The sequence below is a fragment of the Podarcis melisellensis genome, assembly GCF_964234715.1.
Source record: "Podarcis melisellensis genome assembly, chromosome: 9".
In the NCBI taxonomy this organism is placed as follows: domain Eukaryota; kingdom Metazoa; phylum Chordata; class Lepidosauria; order Squamata; family Lacertidae; genus Podarcis; species Podarcis melisellensis.
This window is the reverse complement of record NC_138541.1, coordinates 18,205,424-18,227,551: the sequence shown is the minus strand read 5'-3', so window position 1 is coordinate 18,227,551 and position 22,128 is coordinate 18,205,424. Positions and strand designations below refer to the sequence as shown.

General features: G+C 41.0%; 1 protein-coding gene and 1 long non-coding RNA gene across 5 annotated transcripts in view; one reads left to right on the top strand and one right to left on the bottom strand.

Moving 5' to 3' along the window:
- The window catches only part of PDLIM5 (PDZ and LIM domain 5), a 120,131-nt gene that overhangs the window by 86,375 nt on the left and 11,628 nt on the right, over positions 1–22,128 (bottom strand). The window lies entirely within an intron of this gene.
- LOC309377849 lies at positions 3,020–10,188 on the top strand. Its single transcript, XR_014171726.1, has 3 exons — positions 3,020–5,260; positions 7,443–7,556; positions 9,904–10,188. It is a non-coding gene; the product is annotated as an uncharacterized lncRNA (long non-coding RNA).

Here is a 22,128-nt window from a genome sequence, read left to right as displayed (position 1 = left end):
CATATACATATACATATACATATACATATACATATATACAGTGGTACCTCTGGATACGAACGAGGATCCGTTCCAAAGCCCCGTTCGTATCTAGAAGCAAACGTAACTAGCGACGGCACATCTGCGCATGCGCATGCGCAAGCGGAGAAGCCCGGAAGTAACGCGCTCCATTACTTCCGGGTTGCCGCGGAGCGCAACTCCAACGTGCTCAACTCGAAGCGCATTCAACCTGAGGTATGACTGTACACACACACACACATTCCTACATGCAATCACTTTAGTAGTTTTTATGTGTGCAATTATTCTGCGCATGTTTTCCTTGTAGAGTTTTGGGAGTTTCATAAATGAAACAAACAAACAAACAAACAAACAACTGATTTGTCCAAGAAACCTGAACATGGCCATTCCGCATTTTGCTGGTCACATCTAAATGCCTTTAACCCCATGCACTGCTTCGTCCATATCCATTAGTGCCCACTGAGGCAGCACCATCACACTAATGTTATGTGGGAATGAGCCAGTTCATATAAGTGCATTGCAGCCTTACAACCAGCAAACACACCCTGCATTAATCACATCAGGTACTCCTTCTTATTTCCTGAGAAACTTTCCAATAGCACCTCTCTCATAATACAGCAGAAGGGTGGAGTTGTCGCTATGCCTTGGCTTTTATCCTGTGTCATAACACTTAATCAGCTCTATTCGCAGGAATCTCCCCATGCATATCTTCTGTCATGCAATGACTCCCAGGTCTAAGCTTGGACTCTATCAGAAAAAAAGCCCTTTCAGCTTTTGGGGATGCTTGCAGGAGGCTGACCTAAGCCACCCTTTTTTCTCTGTGTTATCCATCCTGTTCCATGGGACTATATTCTTTAATTGTTGCAAGTGCAACAGTAAGCTAAGCTAGTTCAGCTTCCAGTTCTGGAGGGTAGGAAAGGCAAAACAGATATATTAATATAATAATAATTTATTATTTGTACCCCGCCCACTCTGGGCAGCTTCCAACAGAGATTAAAAATACATTAAACTGTCACACTTCCTTGAACAGGGCTGCCTTCAGATGTCTTCTAAATATCAGGTAGTTGTTTATCTCTTTGACATCTGATGGGAGGGCATTCCACAGGGCGGGCGCCACTACTGAGAAGGCCCTCTGCCTGGTTCCCTGTAGCTTTGCTTCTCGCAGTGAGGGAACTGCCAGAAGGCGCTCAGCACTGGACCTCAGCATCCAGGCAGAACGATGGGGGTGGAGACACTCCTTCAAGTATACTGGGCTGCGGCCATTTAGGGCTTCAAAGGTCAGCATCAACACTTTGAATTGTGCTCAGAAATGTACTGGGAGCCAATGTAGGTCTTTCAAGACCAGTGTTATGTGGTCTCGGTGGCCACCCCCAGTCACCAGTCTAGCTGCCACATTCTGGATTAGTTGTAGTTTCCGGGTCACCTTCATAAACTAGGGGAACAAAGCTTTCATAAGAGTCAGAATCATAGAATTGTAGAGTTAGAAGGGACCACAAGGGTTATCTAGTTCAACTCCCTGCAATGTAGGAATATTTCACTCAATGTTGGGCTAGAACCAATGACCCTGAGATTAAAAGTTTCACGCTCTACCAACTGAGCTAACATTCATCTGGCTAGAATTTGTCCCTGTTAATGCCTCACTGGCTGTCTAGATGGAGAGCTGTGTGTCTTCAAGAAGGGTAGAGATAACTGTGAAACAACCTCTGATGTACTTGCTATGGTCAGGAAGATGCTGAGGAGACATTTATTGTCCTAATCTCTCCCATCAGCATTTCCTTAACCCTATAGCCTCGTTTTGAACATTGTATTTTATTGGAAATTAATCTCATTGTTTCATGCAGCAACTGTTCCTGGCTCTTTCAATTAATCCAAGCTTTTCTACTTTTTTTTTTAAAAAAAAAAGTGTCAGAGGTTATTTATTGACAGCATGTTAGCTAACTACGGTCCTACAAAATTTCTATTTCTGCAGCAGATCCAAGAGTCAGTGGTATGGTTGAGCTGCAAGACTATGAAATGGCACTCAAGATGTGTTGCTATCGCTGCTTGCTCTTTTTGGTGAACACATGTCGCTTTTTGGCAGAGTGCATGCTAGATGTCTGATTTGGAATGGTTCATAGAAGAAACTGCACACTCAGCCAACTGCTATATATAGGGATCCCCTCTTTATTTCTCTTGTATCCTCTTATAACCTGATAGCACTGCAATGTTCTGGATTCCTCCTCCCCAAAGGACAAGCAAGGTTCCCTTTCTACAAACAGTTTCGACATGAGTCCAAGATTCATTATTTCTAAACTGGTTGTTGCCACACACCTTCCTCCTTACAGCAATATTATTTTCCTATTTAAGTCAGTGCAGACGCAATGTTCCTGATTTTATAATCATACTAAGATCAAGGTATATGTTCCTCCAGCACCTTATATTCTCATGCTTAAATTCACCCACTCCTTTGCCACCTCCACCAGCCACTAGACGATTCAGAGTTTTGTCTAAATCAATGTGTGCAAAGCAGCAGATCTTTTTCAGCTTTGCGCTGAAATGCTCAAACCCCCCAAAAAAGTGTTCGTGCCTTTAAAAAATATGTGCTGATATCCCTCTGATAAGCAAGACAAAGTGGCCTCCTGGGAGTTATCTATGTTAAAATGTGGCTTTGGCTAATGTTACAGTAAAAATTCATCTTGTCAAAATGGAAAGCAGGATTACATTCTTGTTGATAGTGCTAATTAACAGGGAATTGATTTCGAGTGAAGTTTCCTAACTTTGCACTCAAACATATTATTTTGTATGTTCATTTTATATAGTAAATGCAAGTGATTAGTGCTGAAAAATAAGATCTTGCACATATTTTTCTTCCCATAAACTACCCTCCATATAACAATGGGTTGTTATTTGGAAATTATATTTCTTGAGAGCATTTTTCTTACCTTCATGTATAGTCAAACTGCCTTTGGTATACAGAAGCAGGGGGGAGATGTCAACTGTACAGGATGGTGAGAGTATATGTTGCAGGAAATGCCAGCTGACTATACATCAGAGAGCACAATATGAAGCCACCAGCACTTTTGCACACTCACCAATGCCTCCTGCCCTGTCTAATTTTTATATTTACAGGAATTAGAAGTGGCTGCCTGTTTTTTTGGAGCAGGCTGCCTATGTTTTATTTGTTTCAGAAGAGTCTAAGTGCCTTCTGGAGGGTCCTGGGAATCATTAGTGTTTTTCTCTCAAGATTTCCAATTGTGCAGGTTGGAAACCCCCTTAGAGTTCAGTGAATGTCTAATGTAAGACTCAGCTAGAGTCAAATGTGAAGTTTAGTGGATAATGTGTATGCTTGGGTTCTGTTCCTAGGGCCATTCCATTAAGCCAAAAGACTTTGTTCCCCTGGTAGAGTCTAACAAGTTTACCTATATAACTCTGAGAATTATTAAAGCCCGCCTATTAATTATATAAACCTAAAGAGAATAACTTCACTTGTTTATGAAAACAAAAAATAAGTGCAAGCAAATATAGTCCAATCAGAATGATATTTTTGGCGATTCCAATATCATGCCTACCTTCACATTCTCTTAATTTAACTTGTACGCAATTCCAGATTCACAGCAAGGTGCTTTCATTTCAAAACTCAAAATGAGTCACAAATGAGCAAACTGGTTGGGGAAATGTTTGGTTCCCCCAGTGGAAGGTGCTGCAAAAATTGAGTGCTGTTGGTATTCAACAGCTTATGTTTCACAAAGGTGCCATTTACTTAGTGCTGCACAAGAGCCTGCCTGAGCCGAAAGCCCAGCATGAAAATGTACATGACATTTGCTGGTACTGTAAATGTCATTAGACACATACCATGCCACGGTATGTCAGCCCTCAGTAATAAGGATTTCAGAATACGCTTCATGCATTCTACTTGCCTAGCTGCATCAACATGATAAATTTGTAGTCAGAAGATCTGGCCAAGAAATTTTAGCTTCCTGTAGCATGCTTATTAAGCAGATAGACCTCTGCTACAATTATAGTGCTACACAATGAAGAATACTCACAGCAAAGTTGCTTGGTTGCTTTCTATCAAAAGTACAGGTATGACTTTTCACACAATTCTGGCTTCAGTTTTCCACCAGCCACACCAATTGAAATAGCAGTTACATTACAAGTATGACCTGCAACAGCCTGTTGCAGCGTATTTTCAATCCATAACAGGAGTACTGCTCAGAGCTGCAGCCAGGCATACTTTAAAGACTGAGCTTAAGCAGGGCTATTATTTCTTCCCCTGCCTTCAGTTTTTCCTTTGTCAGTTGACACTCAACACTCTGTGGCTCCTGCAGGCCACTAATCATGCTCAGTGTTCACTGGGTTGGGTTTTTTTTGGGGGGGGGGTAGGTGCGCCTTCGGTTGTTTTTTAAGAAAAGATTTTGTACTTCTGTATACTGTACTTCAGGGACGTGGGTGGCACTGTGGGTTAAACCACAGAGCCTAGGACTTGCTGATCAGAAGGTCAGCGGTTCAAATCCCTGCGACGGGGTGAGCTCCCGTTGCTCGGTCTCTGCTCCTGCCAACCTAGCAGTTCGAAAGCACGTCAAAGTGCAAGTAGATAAATAGGTACCACTCCAGTGGGAAGGTAAACGGTGTTTCCGTGTGCTGCTCTGGTTCACAAGAAGCGGCTTAGTCATGCTGGCCACATGACCCGGAAGCTATACGCCGGCTCCCTCGGCCAATAAAGTGAGATGAGCGCCGCAACCCCAGAGTCGGCCACGACTGGACCTAATGGTCAGGGGTCCCTTTACCTTTACTTTATACTGTACTTCAGGGTTCAAGCCACGGAGCATGTTGATGCCTTGCTCCTTTTTCTCTGTGGCTCTGTGCTATTGCCACTCGGCTGCATGCAGTTTGCTCTTAGATGGGGATGGTTCACACCTTTTAAATAGCTGGCTGCATCATCCTTTCTATCACATACTAACTATATCCAACTGTTCTGTAATCCATCTATGTAATTTTGCTTTGGATTTAAATTTGGTCTTTAATTCCTAGTTTGCCAATGAGTACTGAGGAAGAAGTTGGCAGTGAAGACTTCTCCCATAATACTGGCATTGAAAGTATGTGAATAATTACAGACTTGTCGTTTTCTCCCAAGGGTACCTAAATCAACAGCAACACTACTTTATAAAGTGTAGAGTATTTAAACAGAGCTAACAGTAGAGCGATTCTTCCCTGCAAATAGAGGACATGAAGTGCTATGGACCATTGGGATAGTCAAGGTTTGGTGAGCACACAGCCCACTACTGCTTTGCCTTCCAAAAAAATCTATACTGCTAGTTTTCATATAATAGCTCCAAAGAGGTATCTGGCACAGTCTAGTGGGACTGCACCACTTAATATAGGCAGGAGAGACATACAAAAATCATTTATATTATTTCCTCCATTCAACCAAAGCACATAGGATTCCCAGACTGCCCTCTATCAAGGAAGCTCCAAACCTGCTTAGCTTCACCAAGACTGTAGCTCTGAGAAGCTATAGACCATGCTCTGGGACCAACAGCCAATTTGAAACAGCATTCAGAAAGAAAGGTTTCAGCCTAGGCATCTACTTGATGTGCTACTTATTCCAGGTCTTTATTGCTGCATAACAATAAAGGATTGGGGACTATTCAAACATTCTGTCCCCCCATATTCATTATGTGTATCTTAAATATATTATTTCAATCTCTATTTGAGAATTTTATTTTTACTTTTAAAACAAAAACATACCTTTTGGGAAGGATCAAAATTGTGACCATTCCAAGGATAGCTGCACAACCCACCTCTGTGTATGAAAATACACATACACATACACACACACACACACACTAGTAAAAATCCAACATGGGGCTTACACCTGTGGCACTATGAAACCTTCCCTATTTCATACTGAGATTAAGTCAACAGCAATTGTAACAGCTGCTAGGGATACAGACTGAATTGGTCTGGAACAGCCTCCCTTGGGAGGTTGTAGACTCTCCTTCCTTGGAGGTTTTTAAGCAGAGGTTGGATGGCCATCTGTCATGGATGCTCTAGCTGAGATTCCTACATTGTAGAGGGTTGGACTAGATGACCCTTGGGATCCCTTTCAACTCTACTATTCTATGATTCTATTGTCTGGGGAGCGGAGCATCTTGATACTCATTCACAGTTTGGGGCTGTTTGGAGAAGCTGTTTCACAAGATCAAGTTAGCTGCACTTCACTGAAACCCTCTCTATAAAAAGGCAATCTATCAAAACAAACCCAAGGCCATTTGGGGTATTTGGAAAGGAAAAAGAAAGTTAGAGCAATAAAAACCATAAGTGCTGTCTGGAGGTTTGGGAAGGAATGTTTCAACATCAGCTGTATTATGAAGAAAGCTTCCTTCTTTCTTGATCTGATCTGACTATTGGGACACCAATAGCTCTCACTTATTTGTTTTCCATTTCATCTGAAAGGGAGGAGTTGTGCTTTCCCAGGAATGCCGTGTGCAAAACAGAAAGGCTCCAATTTCTGCATCCTCAGTTTGGTTCTGCTTTTAATAGCAGCAGCCCTCATTTCCCACTATTATTACCTTTTTCATGGATCCACCCAAATCCCAAGTAGCAGTACAAGTGCTACCACTGCAACCCTTTATATGCACTGTGCAATCTCCTACTGATGTTTCTATCCCTTGACTTTGTAACACACTGAGTTTTAACAATCATGGATGTTTAAACCTCTTTACATGTATATGGTTCTTTCTATACAAGATGCTACATGGGAAACAATTCACAAATAAAATAATGTGATGTTAGGACAGCGTGTCTTGTTTTTCAACCTCAAGCTGCCGTCATAGATTTTTCTTTAAAAATTAAACAAACTGGTCAATTTCTAAACAAAAAAAATTCCTTCCAGTAGCACCTTAAAGACCAACTAAGTTAGTTCTTGGTATGAGCTTTCGTGTGCATGCACACTTCTTCAGATACACTGAAACAGAAGTTTCCAGACCCTTCTATATAGTGAGAAGGTGGGGAGGGGTATTACTCAGAGTAACTGGTCAATTTCTGGTTTTCATCCATCCATCTAAAGGGATAGTCTCTCCCAACATTTATTCTCAGAACCGGTAAATTAGGCTAAGAGACACTGTATGCTTCTCATTGTTGCACCATCAAGAAAAGTTAATTAAGTGGTGAAACAGAGTCTTATCAGTGTTGACACCCTGACTAGGGCATTCCTCCCCTTAAGCAGCACAACTAGCAGTGAAACTGTTGTCATTTTTTCATCAAGTGAAAACTCATCTCCTTATTTGGCCTTCTGTGGATTGTTAGGAATTTTATCACAGCTGTAAGTTAGGAACCCATATTGTGGCTCCCTGGTTATTTCATTATTGTATTTTTATCTGCTTTTGTAAAGTTGGGTTGAACTGGTTTTAATATAGTGTTGTTTTTTCTGTTTTACTGTACAGGACTGCAGCCCAGTTTAGGATTATATAATGGAGAAACTAGAAATGGTCATATAAAAAAAAGAAAATGAAAGACAGTTAGGAGAGTCTCCCTGCAGCACACTTTAAAATCATCAAGTAGGTCTGAGATGTAAGGTAATTTTGGTCTACTAGCTTGGACTCCTTTTGTGCTTCCTTATTTGCAAGAAAGCTCAAAAAAGGAGATTTCTGACAATTTATGGTGACATAATTTATTGTGGCACAATCTTTATTCATGGCAGTCTAGGTTTTTTTGAAAGCGTTCATTCATTGGCCTTTTAAAACCTACAGGGCTTACTATCATAAACAAATGGCTTATGGAATATTTTATTGCCAGAAAATCCTACAAAGCACAGTCAGAGATCTACAGAGTATTCAATCCTATACATGTCTGCTCAGAGGTAAGCTGAACTGAGTTCAAAAGGAGCATATGGGATTGCGGTCTACATGGTTATTTTTATTACTCATGTGGATATTCTTAAGAAAGATACAGAAAGAAAATTGCCAGTGGTAGAAAATACAACCCTGCAAACTCCTCATAACAAAATGACCAAGACTAATTCCTATTAAGAGGTGCAAAGGCTACATGTTTAATACAAAAATAGCAGCTTGATGCCTGTGTTTGCATATGGAAAAAGCTCAAACTGCCCCTAGTTCTTGATATACACTTAAAGCTTTTAAATGTGTTTTCCAGCAAGCATATCCACACACTGCAATAATGTACAGCAAATAATTTATTGTGCTTCTATCAGTCATGGAGAGGGTTAAAGCATTATGAAGAACACTAAAACCCTGTTTCCAGAAGACAATTCTGTCTGCTTATAAGATTTTACAAGCAGTCATTCAATCACATGCACTTAAGGCTAATTTCTGCAACTGCAAGGACTAGGAACAAGAAAGAAAGAAAGAAAGAAAGAAAGAAAGGAAGGAAGGAAGGAAGGAAGGAAGGAAGGAAGGAAGGAAGGAAGGAAAGAAAGAAAAGAATCACAAGCCTTACATTTACCTTCACTGAAGGCACTACTTTTCATTTACTCCACCTGAGTATTTCATAAGAGCCAAGCTGTACAAAAAAAACAAAAACCCACCCTACACACAAAACTAAAAAAGCCCATAGGCTTTGTATAAGAGGAAAAATGTATTTCATAAGATAGGTGTTGGGAAACAGCAACAACAAAGCCTCCTCCAAAAGGGCTTTCATCCTTTCGCAGCCACTTTTTCAAGAAAGGGAATTTTTCTTTTCTTTTTGGGTTTCAACTAAAGATTTGTTGGGTTTTGTCTGTAAAATAGTGCTTGATTGCATCAAAGTAACATTGCACAATTGACGTTCTGTTCTCAAACCATGAAGGCTCTTAATATTGCATCATCTATATGACCACCACCACCGCTGGAAACACTCTTTCATTTAACCTCTGCCCTAGCAGTAATTGGGTTGTTTTATAGGCAGTGTATATATATTTATGTACTGTACACAGTTTGTATCTACAAAAAAGGAACAACAACCTAAGCTTGTAGTGTAAAAAATAATAATAATCAAAACCTTAAATGTGCATTAAGAAGAATTCCACCACAAGGGAGGCAAAATACATACTTTAAAATACAGTGACTACAATAAAGGACAAATAGGTCCATGCCCTGACAAGTGGTATGAGGTTTTACATCCAAGAAAAAGCAGAGAGAAAAACAGTGTCCAAATAAGGAAGAGATGAGTGTGAAAATTGAGCCTTGCAGAGATTTGAGTGTAGTTGCTGGAATAGTTTAAGCTGTCACTATGAACATACAGGCTAAAAAGCTTTCATTTTAAAAGGTGGTTCAAATAATTGGAAGTTCCTTTCTGATCCTTTATGCCTTTAAAAAGAACAAAAACAGCAGCAGCACAGTGTCAGTGAAAATCCCGCTACTGTTCAAAACTCTCATTTTCTTGCTCCTCCATGTTAACAATGTAACGGGATAAATTTTGTTTCAGTTCTGTTTTCTGTAGGAATTGTGAAACCCAGTTCTATCCAAGTTAAACCAAATGGGCCCTGCTTAATTCGGTGGGACCAGCTTTAGCATATAGCAGTACAGCCTTAAAAAGCTTCATATCACTGTCATGAATCGTAGCTAAATCGGTTAAGATAATCTTGTGGAGGCCTCCAGATACCTCCAACATCATGTTTAGTTATGGAGCCTGGAAAGCAGCAACGTTGTAATAATGACATTTTAACTCCTTTTAATTAAAAGCTACTGGTTTTAAGAAGCAGGGACCGGGGAGATCATTTGAAAAACAAGATTAGGGTGAGGAAAGCATCAAAGAGGCGAAGAACAGGACCTTATGCTGATAAAGCAACAGTAGCTCTAGAAGTTTTGCTTTGCAATGTGTCAACATTAAGAATGACAAATGTATCCTGGAGCTGCCTTGGGCTTTTATGTCCCTTGCCATGTCCTGAACAATGCATCATAATTTCAGGTCTCTCGGACATTACAAGCCTCCTACCACATTGCGATTAGCTTCAAAAGAGACACAGATGTTGCTTTCTGAGTACTGCTGAGGAGTACAGTGGAAACAAACTTCAAAGCGAAATAAATAAATAAATCAAAATTCCTTTCCTAGAAAACTGGACAGAATTTATTTATTATGGCTGAGCTGACAACATCAAGTCAAAGAAATAGGAGGCACAGTAAAAGAGGCTAAATATAAGGGGAAGGAGGAATGGATGATTGTAGGAGGAAACTACTGGCTTCCATCAAAGTTGTCACTAAAACAGACTAGGCATAGAGAAGTAGTTTTGTTTTTGTTCTATTTATTTATGCTTTTATCTTGTATTTTTATGTTGTGAACCTTCCTGAGATCTGTGGATGAAGGGTGGTAAGTAAGTAAATAAATAAATTTGCAGCAAAAGAAAAGAGTCTGGGCATATCTATAGATGCAGAATGATCTGAAAACTAATTAAATTCTTCAGTGGTGAAAAGGATCTTATAGCAGCCTTTCACAATCTGGTGCCCTTAAGAACTCCCAACAGCTCCAGAAATATGGCCATGGTATCGTTCAGCACATCCCGAAAGCCCCAGGGTGATAAGAGGCTGATCTACAAGCTAATCTACAAGTCTACCTACGATGGTACAGCCATTAACTAGGAGACGTGCAGATTCCTTCCTGGCTTTCCTGAATAACTTGGGAGCCACCTTTCTGAACAACATTAGCATAAATATTTCTGCAACACCTTATTGGCTGAACTTGGTCCACAATGGGGTCAGGTAGGACACACGTTCATTAAGGCTATCTCTTGAGAGCCTTAAAGAACAGAATGGGCACACATGACTCTAAGTTGCTTCCTGCAACCTTGTTGAAGGCCATGGGATGGAAGATCTAGAGCACATGCTACTAAAGCAAGTTAAAGGGACAATCTTTGGAAAAGATTAGTGGATACAGAAAGCTCAGATGTTGAAAAACAAATGTGGACATCTAGGATGTACACTTCAGGGTGTTTACTCAACCTATGTCAAGTGCACTCCAGGGCTTTGGTACACCTAGTGGTATGTTATGATTTAAGACTTTGTGGTTTCTCTTTGCTGTAACAGACTAACACTGCTACGTCACTGAATCAAGGGGGCGGGAAATCAAGCATATACCATATTTTTCGCTCTATAGGATGCACTTTTTCCCCTCCAAAAATTAAGGGGAAATGTGTGTGCATCCTATGGAGCGAATGCAGGCTCCTTGGCTTCAGCGATAGCAACGCGAAGCGAGCTGTGCTGTGCCCCTTCGGCGAAGCGGGAGGAGAAATGGAAGGGTCTCCATTTCTCCTGCCACTTTGCTGAAGGGGCACTGAGCAGAGAGGGGGAGATATTTTTTTTCTTGTTCTCCCCCTCTAAAACAAGGTGTGTCCAATGGTCGGGTGCGTCCTATAGAGCAAAAAATACAGTACCTTAACTCTGCACCTAAGGTCCTCAGAATACAAAAAAGAGGGCCTGCAGAGCTTACTGCTGGATATTATCGTTTAAGAACAAACACTTTAAACCTTGCTTTTTCCATAATGGTTTGGCCAATTAAAAAGAAAAAATGGAAGCTTAACCATACTGGTCAGTTGAGTTGTTTTTGGTCTTTGCATGCAACAGCAAGCACAGGAGAAGATTCTGCAAAGCCCTGAACTCTACTGTCAATAGTAACATACAAGAAAGACTCAACATTAATGCTCTGAGGAGGGCAGAAGTTATTTAGAGCCTACACTGGCACCTCACTTTTACACACTACCCTGCATATTAAGTTTCAGTTCAGCTACATAATGAACCTTTAGATTCATCTCTCATCCCAAGTGAGAGAACTGACCCTACAGATTTAAAAAATATATTCCTTATTTTTTTTCCAAAACTCCTGGATCGTGTTTTAGTAAAAAATTCTGCTTATGTCCAGATGTGCAAATAAGATTACAAGGAACTGAAACACACAACAGATGCCTGGAAGAAAGACAAAAATTTAAAGTTAATATACTTTAAAGAATATTTTAATGTTATGCCCACTTCCAATACATCATATGCAGAAGTGCTTTTCGATTATATTTTAAAACACAGTATCTAAAGACAGAGTATTATACTCTGATTTTAAGTCTTTAAGACAAATTTTAAATAGTGCTTGCTTGATGAACCAGTGTGTAGTAAGTGCTAGGAAAAAACAGGCACAAACAAGTAGCACATTCAGCATCCACTACTGATTACAGCACTCCTAAGCAAACTTTGGAACCAAGATTCCAAAGTGATATAGATCAGAGGTCATATACGTCATAAATGCACACTCCTGGAATCTGGGGACATGGTGTTCCAGTGTAGACTGTTGCACATACCAGACATTAATTTGTAGAATTGAAGCATACATAACAGTACTTTACTCTGAATTTTCAATGCATATACTTTGCTCGTTTAAAAATTTGGAAGTTACTGCATCAAAGAAAACTGTGGCATGAAGTCCATCACACATTTCTCTCCACAATTAGCACAATTTCACTATGCAGTAAGCCACATTTTTGCAGGTTAGAGCTACCCCAAAGAAAACTGCATGAGAAGCGTTTACAATTAAAACAAATGTTTAACTCTTTTAAAAATACCTGTTAAGGTGTTAATGCTGTGGGTTCGAAGGCAAAGGATGCAGTAGCTTTGCTGAAGCTAAATTAATCTGTGTGTGACGAGACCCAGGAATAAAGAGGCAAGACACAAGTAATGGGCTGAACATTTTATTTACAGTACCTGTAGGGGAAATGAGAAGAGTGGGGACCTAACTAAACTTCAACCTTGGGTGGCCAAAACCTACCCATTTCAAGGGGCATGACAGGGAATAGCCCTGGCTCCACTTGATGCTGACTACAGAGTACTTTCTGTCCCACAACTCTGGGTAGATGTAATGTTCCATTTCCAGGCTAAGGGCTCCACAAACCAGGTAGCTGCCTAGTTTCCGGAAAAGCCCTTCACCTTCAAAAGTACCTAAGGAAGGTCACCTGTTATCTAACCTTAATCTTTCCTGTATATGCCCTGCCAACAATTTGACCAATTTAACTACGCATCCAAATTATTTAACAGCACAGCCCCCTCAACATTCTCAGATTTGGTAAAGAGCAGACTAGACAAACTTCCTTGACCAATCTGCAGGTAGGCAAACAATTCCTACTCAGCCCCAAAGCTACCAGTGATTCTATACTGGAACAGAGCGCAGGCCGAGCAGGTGCAAGAAGAGCACCAAAGAAGCCTGTAGGGGGTGCGGCCAAGGCATATGACTACACACCCAGATACCAGGGCCAGCATGGTCTCCCTGCATCCAGGGCCAGCATCTAGTCTCCCTGCATCCTGGGCCAGCTGAAACAGTGCTCCCAGATGCCCTCTCCACCACTACTCAGCATTCTGATACACTGCCATTACAGAAGACCCACATATAAATACTTGTTTCTGTGCATGCACATCACTGGTGTTTGGATAAGACCTTTCCTCTTCAGGGATGGCAAAGTAGCAATTAGTTGCCATCAACCAAAAAGCCAGCATTAGGCAGCTTAAGATTTACCGTTTCTAAAACGGACGCTTATTTTATTCCAGTAAAGCCTGGGCAATTCATGGCCAACAATTTCACTCTGCAAGGTAAATCAAGCACTGTTTTCGGAAAGCTGGGGGGGGGGGGGAGAAAGGACTTAATGATTGATGCTTTTGATGTCTGATGCCTTTCGATGTCTGATGTGCATAACCGAAATGGAAAAGCAATCTCGGTTTGCAGTGGGAGGTTTCATGGGAATGGCCTGGAGTTAGTTAGCATCTGGAAGGATTATTGCAGTAAAATGATGTGGAGCATGTCATTGGTTTGGCATATGGGCATAAACGTACAGGATACGCTGCAGTAAGAGACACATTAGGGAAGCTAAGGAGGGAGAAAGTGCTTTTAAAAATCCAGTAAATGTTAGGAGCTTTTTCCCAGGCTATTAAAAAGAAAAGACAATAAAAGGCATGAGAAACACACAACACTTTATAGCTTTTCGAACACATGCAGTTGGATAATTGCTAACTAGCGGTTCTGGAGCAATGGCTGCATAGCACCACTTAGCAGTCTAGGTGTCACAACCTGTACAATTTATGCTGAGTATGACGAGTAGAGGGACGCGGGTGGTGCTGTGGGTTAAACTACAGAGCCTAGGTCTTGCCGATCAGAAGGTCGGCCGTTTGAATCACCGCGATGGGGTGAGCTCCCGTTGCTCGGTCCCTGCTCCTGCCAACCTAGCAGTTCAAAAGTACGTCAAAGTGCAAGTAGATAAATAGGTACCACTCCGGCGGGAAGGTAAACGGCGTTTCCGTGCACTGCTCTGGTTCGCCAGAAGCGGCTTAGTCATGCTGGCCACATGACCCGGAAGCTGTATGCCAGCTCCCTCGGCCAATAAAGCGAGATGAGCGCTGCAACCCCAGAGTCGGCCACAACTGGACCTAATGGTCAGGGGTCCCTTTACCTTTACTTATGACTATGAAGTACAAGGACTGAACTAGCACCTGAACTAAATCTTTATGCAATTGACTTAAAGTGGTAAAACATATCCTGATGATGTGTCACCAAAACTTTCCAATAACTACATAAATAAGTAAAACTGTCTATTATTTAAAAAAACCCACTATTGAAGCACAAGGAAACCAGTATCCCAATACCTTCACACTCCTAAAAATTTGGGCAAACTTCCATTTTAATTTGTTTCCTCAAAGTTATTTCACACGTTATGCTGCTGGAGAAGTTAGGCATGCTAGTAAAATGCACACTTTCGAAGTTGTGGTATTGTGTTACTGCATTCAAAGATAAAATTACATATGACCCAGCATACAACAAATAAATATCCGGGGTGGGTGGTGGAATTGACGCAACACTTTCAGCTCCACTAACTGTTGCATACAGCATCTACTTTCTGGCACAATGGAAGGTATTTGTTAAGGATGACAAAAAAGAAAGAAGTTAGGAAATAGTGCTCATAGCCTTCCAGCTGTACACTAGAATTTCACACAGGCTGAAGAAGCTGAACCCTGATGGATATTTGAAACCCAGCTCTGTGCAAGCTAGTAGCAAAATTGTTTCATTGGACACTGTATCTTGAGGCATGAGACTTTAGTTGCAATGACTGTGAAAGGAGAGGAGTTTGTCTAAAAGTGAGTCAAAGTTCAAGATACAAAGAACACTTAAAGCCCCACTTGTCGTATTTATGCTTTCTCCTCAACTTCTATATCAGGGCTTGCCAACTCAGCACTGGTGGGCAAAGGCTTTTACTGGTGGCCCTGGGAAGGTGCCCCAGACTCTGAGCTGTTGTTGTTTTAAGTAAGTCTCTAGTCCTCCTGGAAAGAAAGTTATGGATCAAAATGTGCAGGTACTTTTAAAGCAATTTCTGTGAAATGAGAGCGAGTGCCGTGTGGCTACCTTGTATATTTTCCCTGGAACTGAGGAATGTTCCCTGCTGCTATTGGTTAACAACAGCATCAGAGTGTTTGTGTGCAAGAGAGAGGATGATATCAATATTGTGTGATCTCCACAAGCAGGACGTAGCTGACTTTCCATAAGGTTGTCGTGGTGGCTGTCTCTTATTTTTGTGTTTTGGTGCATGTGTGCACAGAGCAATTATTTTGTGATAGGTGCCACCAGAACTCTCTCAAAATCTAAGCTGTGCCTTCTGGTCCAAAAAGGCTGGCAACTTCTCCTGTTCTGCAGTCATGGAAAAGTGAAAACAGTTAATAGACGGAAGTTTAGCTCTGTTTTTGTTTGTTTGTTTGTTTGTTTCTGTTTGTTTACAAGCTCAAAATCTACCACATTCAACTATTTTGAATGTGGCTTTCTCTATATGCAGGAAAATCAGCTGCCTCAGAAAGCATTTTATTTTCAGCAAGATGCTAACCACCATCTTATCAGATTGGCAGCTACCATTAACATGACATTGCTGTTTGAACAAGTCAAAACTAAGGCAATTCTCCTTTAGCTGTCAAAAGCTGGGGGGGGGGAACAAATATGTTGAAAATTATGAAGTAAGAATTTTTAGCTTGATTTTAACTCAAAGTATTCCCAGTGTTGGATAAACTGTAAAGCTAACCTTGACTTCAACTTTTATTTATTTGGACATTATATCCTGAATTTACATGCAACAAAATCCAATTCGCAAAGGCTTATGATATAAATCATAATGGGTTTTTTTAAAAGACGATAAAAATGACAGTAAAACAGCATCATAAAAACCACACCATCAACAGCAGACCAATAACATAAAAAAACTCGACTAAAAAAAATGTCCACCTTAACACAATAGCTTTTCCATATGCTGCACCATCATAACTAAGAAGACCCTGTCTTTGCTTCCCAACAGCTGTATTTTCACTGGCAAAGGGACAATGAGGAATGCTTCAGAAACTGAATTGCAAATCTCAGGCAGCCTCTTATGTCAAAGAGTCAATTCCTCAGGTGGTTCTTTAGATCAGAGGTAGGGATCCATGAGCCCAAGGGTTGAAAGTGGTGGTCCAAGTCTCCCAGGCCCTTGGGACTTTCCCCGGGCCACATGCCTAACTGGCCCTGCTCCACGCCCTTGAGTGCTTTTGCCTGGCTGGAAAGTGTCCTAGAATTATGCTAATGCCTCTTGCTTGCCTGGATAGAGACACAGGTGGAAGTGTAGAAACTTATGACTAGGCATGACTGGAATGCAGTCTATTGTACAAAAGGCAGGAGTCACATTTGTTGCTCCCCTTGTTGCCTCTTGACCTGCTCAACCACTGGCATGTGCCCCCACCTGGATCCCTGAGCCTTAAATTGAGCCCAGGAACAAATTGGAAACCAATGAAGTTGAAACATAACTGGCATCATATGATCTGCCTTTCCACCCCCCACACAAAGGTCTAGCCATCATATTCAGAACCAAATGAAGTTTCCATGCTGTCCCCAAGTAGAGTGCCATGGCAGCAGTGTAGGCTCCAATCTTGTACCAATACAGTTTATTACATGGCTCCTATTTCTCTGTAGCCATCAATGTTTCCTGTGTGCATTGGTTCAATCTTCAGACCAACTTCTGACTGGTGTCTGCTTGATTCATGATTCACACCGCAAACTGAGCCAACAAGGCAGCACTCCAAAATGAAAGCTTGCTCTATGACAGGCCATTTAGTCACATTTTCACCAATGGTTCATTCAGTCTGGCGTCCTTCCTCAGACTGTGGACAAATGATGCCTCTGGGAAGTCCACAAGGAGTGAATGGAAGTGACAGTCTTCTCCCACTACCAACATCTCTATTGTTCATAGAAGTTCCTAGAAGGACTGTAGAGTCCTTATCTGCAGATGAACTAGTTACTACATATATGAAAGTACTGTATTCAGCAGCTGAGCACTACAGCTTTGAAGAACTCTCCAAAAAAGATGCAGCTTTGTGATACACTATAGCACTACTAGCACCTCAATCTGTCCTTAAATATCAAGAGTCTTCAGTGCTATAATTGCAGAATATCACTGAGAGTGGAAGTCAGGGTGCTAAGGTCACATAGGGCAGCTGTGTGAAAAGTCACTTCTCAATACTTAACATCCATTAAGAAAGTCTAACAAGGCCATATGTGCAGTGTTCAAAATTAGCCAGGTGCATTTTGAACCTGGCTTTTGACCACTTTCAACCAAGTGAAGACGCCTGGGCACCAAGATGGTGCCTGACATTTCCACCTTCTGGAGGTACATGCCTGGTAAGCATCAGATCTGGACTGTTTGTACACACTAATACCCCATCCTGTAGAATTCTATCAGTTATATTTTATCTGCACAATCGGAATGAATTTCTGGAACCAAAATGCTATTTCTGTGCAACCTGAGCAGGAGCAATACCATTAAGAGAAAGAGGTCAGAATAGGCCAATACATATGTGGACTGTCCCTGGGAAAAGTGACTTTTCTTCTTTAAGTTCTTAAAGCTCTTAACCTAGCTCAAGGTTGTCGTCTGAAACGGCCAGATGTTTAAATGAGAATCAATAACAGTCAGCCCATTTTTTTGAAAAATAAGACTTTACAGTTGCCTTGTCCCAAAATGGCAACTAAATGTTCCATTTTGGTGACTGTAACCTTGGTTTAAGGAGCCATTTGGCACCTAGAATGCATATCTGAGTTTCTAACACTGCATATGTGCACCTGAAAAAATACCATGAGTATACATATACAAACGATTACCAATATAAATCACCTTAGTATATTTCATATATAACTGAACTCACCAGAAAACATGGATTCACATGAACTAATTCAATTCTAGATCAAAATATTGACAGACCAAGGCTTTAAACGATAACAGAATGTTTGGTGCCATGTCAGTGAGACAGCAACTTAATTCTGCACAGTTATGGAGCTGACCTAGGCTATTCATTAAGTACTTAAGGCAGCAGTCTCACCCAGGTCAAGTATCAAAACAAGTTCATGACACTTAATCCTGCCATGATCAGCATTTCATTTAAAAGTTCAATCTGGAGGGGGAAATCTTCTATGAGGAAATTGGGACAGTCCAAAAGGCCAGAGGCACTGGAAGAGGATCTCATTCCACTTTTTAAAGAAGTGTTGCAAAGTTTGGTTCTGAGAACTTCTTTGAAAGAGCTCAGTTCACTATATAATGTACAATTAAATTTAGAAAGATTCCACTCCCCAATTTGTGCCAGTCTACCTGCAGGCAACTTTACTGTAATTTTACAACTTGCAACTTTGCACCAACACAGCAGTAAGCACGCCTCCTAGAAAGCACTCAGTTTCCTTAGTGTAGTATATTTCTATGACAGAAGCATAAGGTGATTTGTAATCCACACTCAGACAGCAGAGTTTTATTCAAAGTCCCAATACCCAATTCTTCCTTAAACACACCCGTTCCTTCAACTTCTGCACCCACAATACAAAAATGCAAACCACTACTATTTCTTCCTGAAGTTCATCTGAGAAGCTGCTTTACAAAATACCAAAAAAGGAAATGTGTCATCTGGTTAGGCACCATAATGTCACTTAACAACACTGGGAAACACAGACATACCACAAAGGGGAAAGATCATGAAGGTCACTTGGAGTTTCTGCACCACATTGACAAAGCTGGAAATGATTACCACAACCCTCACTGGCTTAGCTTATAGCCCACGATCTTCTCCAAAAGTCTGAAACGTCTATCGTGTATGCTGCAGCCACAGAAGTATCTGTACTGTGTTAACCAAAAGATCAATGACAATAGCCAGGCTTCCACAAATAACAAAGAAAGTAGGAATAAATGTGCAGTTCAAGATATGTGCCCCCAAATCTGTTGGAATGTCAGGGGAGACAGAGGGATAATTTCTGGATTGCATAAAACCAGTGATGCTTATACCCAACATGCTCTGTTACAGTGATTCTGGTTCACATGTTTTATCGCTGTCTAACGCAGTCATATGGGGGACAATCATGCATCTTGGTTCAGTAAGATGCTACTTCTATTAGCAAACAGCAATAAGAACACTCCACCACATGGGCTAAGTTGGGGTAGGATGATGGCAGCACCATATGATTCTACAAACTGCCTTGTCATCCACAAGAGAGGGAAGCAGAAACCAAAGGAACAGTGGCCTGTTCCTAATTTTAAATCCAGAGTTGTCTGGTACAATGTCAAGCTTGCAACACTTCATGACTGCTGGAACTCAGTCCCAGAAGTAACATCAACCCAAAGGCAGCAACGAGAATTACCATACCAATGGTTTAACAACATGACCTAATCTACCAATGACATGGAAGGGCACAATTAAGATACATACATACAGCTGCTGCGGTCTTGCTCCAATTTTGGTTGCTAGAATAGGGATGGGGAGCGCCTCAATTTGTTCTTTGGCAAGCAAGGTTTGCCGCCAATGTCCATCAGTGGTGACAGCAGGGCCCTGCAGAGTTCCTCATCATTGAAGACAGCAAGACTTGCTTGCTAACAAACAATTGTAAGCACACTTTTAACCTTCCTTTTGTTCTCTCACAGCCACATCTCTACCTGCCAGGAGGGGGTGAGAGGGCATGGCTTAGGAGACGCAGCCTTGCCAGGACAAATTGGGATGTGTCCAGGGCCTAACTTGGTGCACAGGTTGATTGTGCCCAAACTCTGCTATACAGTGCTACCTCTGGTTAAGAACTTAATTTGTTCTGGAGGTCCGTTCTTAACCTGAAACTGTTCTTAACCTGAGGTACCACTTTAGCTAATGGGGCCTCCTACTGCCACCGCGCTGCTGGAACACGATTTCTGTTCTCATCCTGAAGCAAAGTTCTTAACCTGAGGTACTATTTCTGGATTGGCGGACTCTGTAACCTGAAGCATCTGTAACCTGAAGCATCTGTAACCCGAGGTACCATTGTACTGAACTCATGTAGATGGCCCGGAGTTGCACAACACAGCACCATTCAAGCTCTCATTTTTTGTGCTGATGGATCACGGATACTATAATAATGTATCAGCTTGCTTACATTTATTTCAATTTCCCTTTGTAATAAATATTTCTTATTATGATTGGAATAATCAGTTTGATAAATGGTGACTCTTAGTTACTGTTTTTATTGTATTAGTTAACTTTAATATTTCACATCAGTTCCTTGTCTTATGCAGTTTGTTATGTCTGTGTTGCAGCTTGCTAACTATAATGCAAGTAGGAAACACAAAACACTATTTTACTGCCCTATAAAATACCATTTGACCATCATGCCCTTGAGCAGCAGCTCCCAAAAGACTAATCTTGCATATCTGAGTAACCCATATACATTCTACTAATTTTGAAAGGGAAAGTGCTCCCTTTTCTCTACCTACCATGAGCCGCAAATGAATTGTGTATATTGCAGAAGCGCTGCCAAGCACATGATAGAAAATGGGAAAGACCAATTCCCTCAACCCCCATCTATTACTGACATAGAACAAAGAAGCTATATAAGCCAAGAGACCATATGTTTAAAAGATATTTTGGGTTGCATGTAAAGAGTGTTTGCTTTAGCACTTAAGCATAACATGCACAGAGTGTTATGTAATAAAAATCATGGGCTCTTTCCGAGCTTAAATTCACATTCATTGAACATCTAGAAAGCTGGGCTGGGTGCAAGATCCATACATGACAAAATTATGTAAAGTAGCTAAGGCTATAACACTAAAGGTGAGTCACTAAAGAGATCCTGAAGAAGTGATTGTAACAACTTGACTGATTGGGGGTAGTGAGAGAATGCATATGACAAAATAATTCCAGGCTCCCTGTGGATTATCTTCACAACATCAGTGCAATGGCATGAATCCCGAAATAGAAGTTAAAGAACTCAGTAAGTCCACATAGGAAAGTTCCCCAATTTTCGGATAATTCTCCATGCCCATAATACCCACCATGTCCCATTCCACGTCATTCAGGCCACTATTCATATGAACACCTTTGCAGAGGGTGCAGGTGATTGCAAGGGGAAGGAAGGGATGAGAAGCTTTCCTTCCATGAATTAATTTCCTTTAGTTAACTTGGGAGCCAAGCCAATATGATGCAACAGTAAAACAAATGTGCAAGGGAAACAGGAATAAAAGTACCTGGTAAGTATGACACAACCATGTTTTTCTAAGAGCATTAAAGGATGCAAAGAAAAGCAACAAAACAGCCAAGTAAAGACTGAAAAAAATGGTTCATATTCCTAAGGCAATACTACCAAGTGCTCTGGCAGTGAGGCACATGGGAACTTTTGGAGCTCCTGATCAAGTGTCTAATTCCAGAGAGGTTGTGTTAGTCCATTGCAGCAAGCACAAAGAGACTTGCTTATGGCTCCTGTAGGATTAACAAGTTTATTGCAGACTAGGTTGTCATGTCTTGAGTATGAGCCAATTTTGTGAAGTGGACACTTAAGTAAGTAGGTAAAAAAAGAAGTATGCCAGACTCTTGATGCTTTCAAATAAAGTACAAAATATCAATCAATAAAAAAGAGATAAATAGGTGGCAAGGGATTACACAGAGCACAAGTACAAAGAGAATCCAATGGATGAATAGATTTTCTCTGATGGGGAAAGTTTCACTCCTGTCTAGCAGACAAGCACATTGGTATCGTACATCAATCATATGATGCAGTAAAAAATTAGGTTGTTGCTCAGAATAGACACTCTCAGTAAACTAAATTAAGCAAGTTTTAAAAATAAAGATATCTTCAGACACAAGACAAAACAATTAGACTTACTGCATGAATCCA